The sequence below is a fragment of the Scyliorhinus torazame genome, chromosome 24, assembly GCF_047496885.1.
Source record: "Scyliorhinus torazame isolate Kashiwa2021f chromosome 24, sScyTor2.1, whole genome shotgun sequence".
In the NCBI taxonomy this organism is placed as follows: Eukaryota; Metazoa; Chordata; class Chondrichthyes; order Carcharhiniformes; family Scyliorhinidae; genus Scyliorhinus; species Scyliorhinus torazame.
This window is the reverse complement of record NC_092730.1, coordinates 41,904,174-41,914,630: the sequence shown is the minus strand read 5'-3', so window position 1 is coordinate 41,914,630 and position 10,457 is coordinate 41,904,174. Positions and strand designations below refer to the sequence as shown.

General features: G+C 49.7%; 1 non-coding gene across 1 annotated transcript; it reads right to left on the bottom strand.

Annotated features, from left to right (window-relative positions):
- Positions 1–5,726: 5,726 nt before the first annotated feature.
- Positions 5,727–5,809, bottom strand: trnal-cag (transfer RNA leucine (anticodon CAG)). Its single transcript has one exon. It is a non-coding gene; the product is annotated as a tRNA-Leu (tRNA).
- Positions 5,810–10,457: the final 4,648 nt, after the last annotated feature.

Sequence of the window (10,457 nt, the reverse complement as noted above, 5' to 3'; positions counted from 1 at the left end):
GCGTTGACGCCGAAACTAAGATCCGTGCACAAATCGACTTAAATTCAATCTTCATCGTCATTTCATTTCAAACAAGATATGCTTTTCCTACTTTTGAACCCCAGCCTGAGTCCTGTATCTGAGTGACATCCTTGTCCAAACCGCTGGAGGTTAAGGAGCTTCTCATTGCTGCATTGATCAGTTTGCTCTAATCAATAAGGTCCGATTTCCCGCTCTACCTGTTCCTCAGACGAATGTATTGAAAGTCTAGGATCTGAGCGATGTGAAGTATCCAATTGGAGAGTTGCATTCTGGCGACTGCAATCTCTCTCCACAGCTGCTTCCGGTGCTGCTCTCACAGACAAGTAGCCGAAGAACCCCTCCAGTGTCCAATCAGGTGAACGTTCATCCAGTAGAGGCGGGAGAAGAGTGTTCTGGGAGAATTCAACTTAGTCACCTCGACTGTACTGTGGCTAGCTGAAGAACAGGTGTCAAAGAGTGGATCAGATTGAAAGCAATACTTTGGTACCAATAAAGAAAAAGGCAGATGTGCTGCTGACAAATAGCAACTTGTTTCCGTTTGGTGTGATTGAGAATGTGAATGATGTGGAGATGCCGGCGTTGGACTGGGGTGAGCACAGTTCGAAGTCTTACAACTCCAGGTTAAAGTCCAACGGGTTTGTTTCGATGTCACTAGCTTTCGGAGCGCTGCTCCTTCCTCGGGTGAATGAAGAGGTCTGTTCCAGAAGCACAGATATAGACAAAAGTTTTGTATCTTTGAATTTGTCTATATCTGTGTTTCTGGAACAGACCTCTGCATTCACCTGAGGAAGGAGAACATGAAAAACAGAGGATGTTTTCGATCCATACGAGCACGCTTCCGCTGCGCCACTCTGCTCGGTGCTCGTTATTTTTGTGGTCGGTATTGAGGTAAAGTTTGAGGAAGTCTGTAACTGCGTGATCAATGTTCCCAGAGAGATGAAACTGCCGCCCCGAACTTCATCTTATGAAGGTGATTCCAGTCACTCCCCACTTTCCCAACAGAACAACGGCACAGAAGAAATCACATCACCTTCACATAACAACCATTCAGCACGAAAGTAAATTATCTGAACTATGCTGACCAGAATCAGTGTGCTCAAACGTGTGTTCTTGTTGAAACAAAAAAATGAGGCAGTGAATAATTGTATGGCTACCGCAGGGCAGTGATGTTGTAGCTCCTGGTTTATGGAGCAGAGTGCCGCAGCGGAATCGTGCTGGACCATTCGCCCGAGGTCGAGGAATCGAGGGTATTCTCTGCTATTTGCATTCTCCCTCACGCCAAAAGTAAACATAACACACGTTCCTGTTTGCTTTGCAGCAAATACCTATCAGAAACTTTCTTGCAGTCTCATCCCGATATTAGTCCCAAGAATGAAAGAGACAGCATGACACATTACAACATTGTAAAGCTCACACATAGGGAACCACAGAGAAAATGCTTTAAAGTCTCAGCAGATCTGACAGCATCTGGAGGGAGAGAAATGAGCTGACGTTTCGTGTCCAGGTGACCCTGAGTCAAAGCTGCACCGGAAACGTTATCCAGTAGTACCCCATAGAGGGGCAATATAGATATAGAACGATATCCAGTAATAACTCACAGGGGGCCAATAAGGAAATAAAGCTTTATCGAGCAATGAATCACAATAGAAACCGAGTCCCCAACTTCCCCTCTTGGACGGATGTGAACAATCCAACCTGCCAGACTATTTACAAGATGAAGACGACTTTTACCCTTCTCTTGGGATCAATATTAATTCCTCAACCTGAGTCACTGAAGCAGATTATCGAGACATGAAATTGCCGGTGGGGTCTTGCTGTGCGTATTTAAGCGGGAATCTCATGTCCTGAGACCAACGCTTTTTCATTGAAAGGGAGGTATTGGATCTTCCTGAGTTTGAAAATCTTGCTGGAGAAATTTAACCTCGTGGAGTGAAAGACAATATCAGGAGTGCGATTTGAACCCACGCCTCCAGAAAAGACTGCGACCTGAACGCTGCGCCTCAGACCGCTCGGCCATCCAGATGCATTGACGCAGGAATTAAGATCCGTGCACAAATCGAATAAAGTCTGTCTTCATCTTTATTACATTTCAAACAAGACATGCTTTCCCTACTTTTGAACCCCAGCCAGAGTCTTGTATCTGAGTGCCATTCTTGTCCAAACCGCTGGTGTTTAAGGAGCTTCTCATTGCTGCATTGATCAGTTTTCTCTAATCAAGAAGGTCCGATTTTCCGCTCTCCCTGTTCCTCAGACGAAGGTATTGAAAGTCTAACATCTGAGGACGTGAAGTACCCAATTGGAGAGTTGCGTTCTGGAAACTGCAATCTCTTTCCACAGCTGCTTCCGGTGCTGCTTTCACAGACAAGTAGCCGAAGAACCCCTCCAGTGTCCAATCAGGTGAACGTTCATCCAGTGGAGGCGGCAGAAGAGTGTTCTGGGAGAATTCAACTTAGTCACCTCGACTGTACTGTGGCTCGCTGAAGAACAGGTGTCAAAGAGCGGATCAGACTGAAAGCAAAACTTTGGTACTAATAAAGAAAAAGGCAGATGTGCTGTTGACAAATAGCAACTTGTTTTTGTTTGGTGTGATTGAGAATATGAATACCAGAGAATGGTTTCGATCCATCGACATCTGCGTTATAGGCCCAGCACGCTTCCGCTGCGCCACTCTGCTCGGTGCTTATCACTTTTGTGGTCGGATTTGAGGCAAAGTTTGAGGAAGTCTGTAACAGCGTGATCAATGTTCCCAGAGAGATGAAACTGCCGCCCCGTACTTCATTTTTTAAAGGTGATTCCAGTCACTCCCCACTTTCCCATCAGAACAACGTCACAGAAGAAATCACATCACCTTCACAGAACAACCATTCAGCACGAAACTGAATTGTCTGAACTATGCTGACCAGAATCAGTGTGCTCAAACGTGTGTTCTTGTTGAAAGAAAAAAATGAGGCAGTGAATAGTTGTGTGGTTACCGCAGGGCAGTAATGTTGTAGCTCCTGGTTTAAGGAGCAGAGTGCGCAGCGGAAGCGTGCAGGGCTATTAGCCCGAGGTCGAGGAATCGAGGGTATTCTCTGCTATTTACATTCTCCCTCACGCCAAAAATAAACATATAACACACGTTCCTGTTTGCTTTGCAGCAAATACCTATCAGAAACCTTCTTGCAGTCTCATCCCGACATTAGTCCCAAGAATGATAGAGACAGCATGACACATTACAACATTGTAAAGCTCACACACAGGGAACCATAGAGAAAATGCTTCAAAGTCTCAGCATATCTGACAGCATCTGGAGGGAGAGAAATGAGCTGACGTTTCGAGTCCAGATGACCCTTAGTCAAAGCTGCTCGGGAAACGTTATCCAGCAGTACCCCATAGAGGGGCAATATAGATATATAATGATATCCAGTAATAACTCACAGGGGGCCAATAAGGAAATAAAGCTTTCTCGAGCAATGAATCACAATAGAAACCGAGTCCCCAACTTCCCCACTTGGACGGATGTGAACAATCCAACCTGCCAGACTATTTACAAGAGAAGACGAATTCTCTTCTATGTGGCATATAAGGAAAGTAGGAAGGAACTTAAGCAAGGAGTCAGGAGGGCTAGAAGGGGTCACGAAAAGTCATTGGCAAATAGGGTTAAGGAAAATCCCAAGGCTTTTTACACGTACATAAAAAGCAAGAGGGTAGCCAGGGAAAGGGTTGGCCCACTGAAGGATAGGCAAGGGAATCTATCTGTGGAGCCAGAGGAAATGGGCGAGGTACTAAATGAATACTTTGCATCAGTATTCACCAAAGAGAAGGAATTGGTAGATGTTGAGTCTGGAGAAGGGGGTGTAGATAGCCTGGGTCACATTGTGATCCAAAAAGACGAGTTGTTGGGTGTCTTCAAAAATATTAAGGTAGATAAGTCCCCAGGGCTAGATGGGATCTACCCCAGAATGCTGAAGGAGGCTGGAGAGGAAATTGCTGAGGCCTTGACAGAAATCTTTGGATCCTCGCTGTCTTCAGGGGATGTCCCGGAGGACTGGAGACTAGCCAATGTTGTTCCTCTGTTTAAGAAGGGTAGCAAGGATAATCCCGGGAACTACAGGCCGGTGAGCCTTACTTCAGTGGTAGGGAAATTACTGGAGAGAATTCTTCGAGACAGGATCTACTCCCATTTGGAAGCAAATGGACGTATTAGTGAGAGGCAGCACGGTTTTGTGAAGGGGAGGTCGTGTCTCACTAACTTGATAGAGTTTTTCGAGGAGGTCACTAAGATGATTGATGCAGGTAGGGCAGTAGATGTTGTCTATATGGACTTCAGTAAGGCCTTTGACAAGGTCCCTCATGGTAGACTAGTACAAAAGGTGAAGTCACACGGGATCAGGGGTGAGCTGGCAAGGTGGACACAGAACTGGCTAGGCCATAGAAGGCAGAGAGTAGCAATGGAGGGATTCTTTTCTAATTGGAGGGCTGTGACCAGCGGTGTTCCACAGGGATCACTGCTGGGACCTTTGCTCTTTGTAGTATATATAAATGATTTGGAGGAAAATGTAACTGGTCTAATTAGTAAGTTTGCAGACGACACAAAGGTTGGTGGAATTGCGGATAGCGATGAGGACTGTCTGAGGATACAGCAGGATTTAGATTGTCTGGAGACTTGGGCGGAGAGATGGCAGATGGAGTTTAATCCGGACAAATGTGAGGTAATGCATTTTGGAAGGTCTAATGCAGGTAGGGAATATACAGTGAATGGTTGAACCCTCAAGAGTATTGAAAGTCAAAGAGATCTAGGAGTACAGGTCCACAGGTCATTGAAAGGGGCAACACAGGTGGAGAAGGTAGTCAAGAAGGCATACGGCATGCTTGCCTTCATTGGCCGGGGCATTGAGTATAAGAATTGGCAAGTCATGTTGCAGCTGTATAGAACCTTAGTTAGGCCACACTTGGAGTATAGTGTTCAATTCTGGTCGCCACACTACCAGAAGGATGTGGAGGCTTTAGAGAGGGTGCAGAAGAGGTTTACCAGAATGTTGCCTGGTATGGAGGGCATGAGCTATGAGGAGCGATTGAATAAACTCGGTTTGTTCTCACTGGAACGAAGGAGGTTGAGGGGCGACCTGATAGAGGTATACAAAATTATGAGGGGCATAGACAGAGTGGATAGTCAGAGGCTTTTCTCCAGGGTAGAGGGGTCAATTACTAGGGGGCATAGGTTTAAGGTGAGAGGGGCAAGGTTTAGAGTAGATGTACGAGGCAAGTTTTTTACGCAGAGGGTAGTGGGTGCCTGGAACTCGCTACCGGAGGAGGTGGTGGAAGCAGGGACGATAGGGACATTTAAGGGGCATCTTGACAAATATATGAAAAGGATGGGAATAGAAGGATACGGACCCAGGAAGTGTAGAAGATTGTAGTTCAGTCGGGCAGTATGGTCGGCACGGGCTTGGAGGGCCGAAGGGCCTGTTCCTGTGCTGTACATTTCTTTGTTCTTTGTTGAATTTTACCCTTCTCTTGGCATCAATATTAATTCCTCAACCAGAGTCACTGAAGCAGATTATCCAGTCATGAACTGGGCTTTTGCCGGTGGGGTCTTGCTGTGCATATTTAAGCAGAAATCTCATGTCCTGAGACCAACGCTTTTCCATTGATAGGGAGGTATTGGATCTTCCTGAGGTTGAAAATCTGGCTGGAGAAATTTAACCTCGTGGAGTAAAAGGCAACATCAGGAGTGAGATTCGAACCCACGCCTCCAGAAAAGACTGCGCTCTGAACGCAGCGCCTTAGACCGCTCGGCCATCCTGATGTGTCGTCGTCGAAACTAAGATCCGTGCACAAATCGACTTAAAGTCTATCTTCATCGTTATTTCATTTCAAACAAGATATGCTCTTCCTACTTTTGAACCCCTGCCAGATTCCTGCAGCTGAGTGCCATCCTTGTCCAAACCGCTGGTGGTTCAGGAGCTTCTCATTGCTGCATTGATCAGTTTGCTCTAATCAACAAGGTCCGATTTCCCGCTCCACCTGTTCCTCAGACGAAGGTATTGAAAGTCTAAGATCTGAACGACGTGATGTGTCCATTTGGAGAGTTGCATTCTGGCGACTGCAATCTCTCTCCACAGTTGCTTCCCGTGCTGCTCTCACAGACAAGTTCACAGACTGTACTGTGGTTAGCTGAAAAACAAGGAGCGGATCAGACGGAAAGCAAAACTTTGCTACTAATAAAGAAGAAGGCAGGTGTGCTGCTGACAAATAGCGACTTGTTTCCGTTTGGTGTGAGTGAGAATATAAATAGGCTTGCAACTTGCTGGCGAGGCCGTCGCCGGTGATGATGACGTGGCGTGGACTCGCTGAACCAGGTTCAGGAGCTCGAGCACCGAGCAGGGACGCTCTGCCAGGCCCGACGATTTCAAACCACAGTGTTGCCGTGTCGCCTTGTTGGATACCCCAAGTTGACAGGAACCACTGGCAGCTATGGCATTGCCATTGTAGTCAAGGAACTGGCATGCCGGTGGAATAATGCTTGGTCTGGCGCGCATGGTGTCGAGGCCGGATTTTGAGATGAGGTTCGCTGATGCGCCGGTGTGAAGTTTGAATCGGGTGCAAGCCTTGTCTCATTTCATTTCATTTCGTTTTCATTTCATTAATTGTGTGGACAGCACACCACCCGTCGATCCAAACTGAGGATCGAGAGGCGTTTCTCGTTGTGGTGGAAGGCAGTGCATGTGTAGTTATGATGCCCACCCGGTATGGGGACCTGACGCACTCAGCATCAGGGTCTGTTGGGCTGTCGGGATCGGAATCTGGCATGCCTTGTTGTATTGAGCGGACACTTCTGCGCCGCAGCTGGGATCGCTGGCTGCTGAGCGGTGGAGCAGATCTGCAAAGGGCTGCATAGTGGCCAAGCTTGCCACACTGTAGACACCGGCGTACTTTTGCCGGACATTTCCGCTTTAAGTGGGTGGAGCCACAATTCGGAGATGTCATGACGCCGATGGCAGGGCATTCCGTGCGCCATCGCGCATGCGCAGTACGGTCGGTCGACGTACGCACCTGTGCAGTCGTGTTTTCGGCCTCATCGTCCACTCGGTCATGGCGCACCTGCGCAGGGACCTGGGAAAAGCGCACAAAGTGACCACTCTCCTCGATGCTCAGGCCCTGCATTTGAACAATGGCCTGCACCCGTTCCGCCTCGTGGGAGGCCAGTTTTGCAGTTTCTGCCGCCCTGATGTGGGAGTAACGATTCTTAGCATGCTCATGGATAACGCATGTCTCGATAGCAACTGAGAGGGTCAACTGTTTGACTTTCAGGAGCTGCTGCCGAATGGAATCGGAGTGGACCCCGAAAACGATCTGATCCCGGATCATGGAATTAACCATCGAGTCATAGTTACATGACTGCGCTAGGATGCGGAGATGGGTCACGAAGGACTGAAAAGGTTCGTTCTTACCCTGAAGCCTCTGCTGGAAAAAGTACCATTCAAAGCTCTCATTCACCTCAGTGTCGCAGTGGCTGTCAAACTTCAGCAGGACTGTTTTGAATTTTGTTTTGTCTTCGCCGGCAGCGAACGTAAGGGAGTTGTAGATGTGGATGGCGTGGTCCCCCACGGTGGAGAGAAATAATGTGACCTTCCTGGCATCCGATGCTGCTTCGAGGTCGGATGCCTCGATGTACAGGAGGAACTTTTGCTTGAAGGTTTTCCAATTGGCGCCAAGGTTGCCGGAGATGCGGAGCTGCGGAGGAGGCTGGTGTTTTCCATTTCACCGGATGGCTGCTTCCTACAGCTCCCCACCTGGAAGTCGGACCGGCCATACACTGCCCTCGAGGGGGACAGTCGCCTCAACCACTTCCTTAGGGTTCAGTATCACAAATGGGATCTCGGTCTTCCAAAAAGAGATGGACCAAGTGGTCGACCAGTACGGTTTGTGGGCCACCTTTCCGTACTTATAAAATGTCACCATCTGCGGCCATGACCAGCAGGACCACGATGCCAACCTCGATAAATTCCTCCGCACTGCCACCCATCTCAACCTGACCTACAACAAAGAGAAGTGTGTGTTCAGCATGACCCGGTTAGCCATTCTCGGCTATGTAGTCCAAAATGGTCTTCTCGGGCCCGACCCCGAGCGCATGCGCCCCTTCATGGAACTTCCCCAAGGCCCTCAAACACTGCCAGGGCTTCTTTTCCTACCACGCTCAGTGGGTCCCAAACTATGCCGACAAGGCCCGCCCACTCATTCAGTCCATCCAATTCCCCGTTGCGGCCGAGACACAACATGCTTTCGTCCGCATCAGAGCAGACATCGCCAAGGCTGGGTTGCGCGCAGTGGATGAGTCACTGCTTTTCCAAGTAGAAAGCGACACTTCAGACGTCGCCCTGGCTGCCACCCTTAACCAGGCAGGCAGACCCGTGGCATTCTTTCCCCGCACCCTTCATTCCTCTGAAATTCGACACTCATCCGTCGAGAAGGAGGCTCAAGCTATCGTTGAAGCTGTTTGAAGCGGCATTGGAGGCATTACCTGGCAGGTAAGAGATTCACTCTCCTTACGGACCAACGGTCGGTAGCCTTATTGTTCAATAACACACAGCGGGGCAAGATCAAAAATGATAAAATCTTGCGGTGGAGAATCGAGCTCTCCACCTATAATTACGAGATCTTGTATCGCCCCGGTAAACTCAACGAGCCTCCAGACGCCCTCTCCCGAGGTACATGTGCCAGCGCACATGAGGACCAACTCTGGGCCCTACACAACAGCCTTTGTCACCCGGAGGTCACCCGATTGTACCATCTGGTCAAAGCTCACAATCTGCCCTACTCCGTCGAGGAAGTAAGGACAGTGACCAGGGTCTGCCAGGTCTGTGCGGAGTGCAAGCCGCACTTCTACCGGCCAGACTGTGCACGCCTGGTGAAGGCTTCCCACTCATTTGAACGCCTCAGGGTGGATTTCAAAGGGCCCCTCCCCTCCACCGACCATAACACCATATTCTCAGTGTGATCGATGCGTACTCCAGATTCCCCTTCACCATCCCATGCCCCGATATGACGTCTGCCACCGTCATCAAGGCCCTCAGCACCATCTTCGCTGTTCGGTTTCCCTGCCTACATCCACAGTGACAGGGGATCCTCATTCATGAGCGATGAGCTGCGTCACGTCCTGCTCAGCAGGGGTATAGCCTCCGGTAGGATGACCAGCTACAACCCCCGGGGAAACGGGCAAGTAGAACAGGTGAATGGGACAGTTTGAGGGCCGTCCCGCTGGCCCTATGGTCCAGGAACCTCCCAGCCTCTCGCTGGCAGGAGGTCCTCTTTGACACTCTGCACTCCATCCGGTCACTATTGTGCACCACCACTTATAACACACCCCATGAACGTGTTTTTACCTTCCCCAGGAAGTCCACATCTGGTGTGTCGCACCCTACTTGGCTCGCTGCTCCAGGACTGGTCCTTCTCCGTAGGCACCTCCGACTCCACAAGGCGGACCCCTTGGTGGACAGGGTTCACCTGCTTCACGCCAACCCTCAATATGCCGACGTTGAGTTTCCCGACGGCCGCCAAGATACTGTCTCACTCAGGGACCTGGCACCGTCAAGTTCCACCCCAATACCCCCCCCCCCCACCAATGCGCCTCCCCGCCCCCCCCCCCCACCTCTCACCGCGCCGCCAATATTGACCCACCAGACCCCCTCACCTTTTCCGCACAAGAGGACGAAGAGGACTTCTGCACGCTCCCGGAGTTCCCCGATGACTGGCCAGCATCAGCACCGCCACCACCGCCATCGGTGCCACCTCCACCACCGCCAGCACCGACTTCGTCGCCACCATTACGCCGATCCCAACGAAGCACCAAAGCACCGGACCGGCTGAGCCTTTGACGGACTCCGGACCGTCAACATGGACTTTTCTTTCCCTACCACTGTACATAATTCCAATAATTGTATATACTTTCATGTCACCCCCGCCGGACTCATTTTTAACAGAGGGTGAATGTGGTGATCCACTGTAATAGGAGATGTAAGATAGGACCTGCACTACAGGTTCGCCGGTAGCTCCTGCCGACTGGCTCCGCCCAGTGAGAACTGGATAAATATGCATGCCCTCCAGTGCCCTGCCATTTCGCCAGCTGCAGCAGGAGGCCTCGCATCTGACTGTAATAAAGCCACAGTTGTCCACAACTTTAGTATTTGTGCAATTGATCGTGCATCAAAGATGAAGTAAAAATGCTGTTATTTTTAACTTTTGTTTGAAGGCTGGCGCGGGGGGCGGGGGGGGGGGGGTGGCGGGGGGGGGGGGGGCGGGGGGATAGTCAAACACTGTCCTCATTGAAACCACGTTAAAAAACGATAAGTACTTATTTCATTCCCCGCTGTATTTGCGTATAAATTCTGAGTGAGAAACTTTCTCTTCCTCAGTTTGAAACTCAGGAAGAGGCGCAAAAATTCCCAATTTATTAT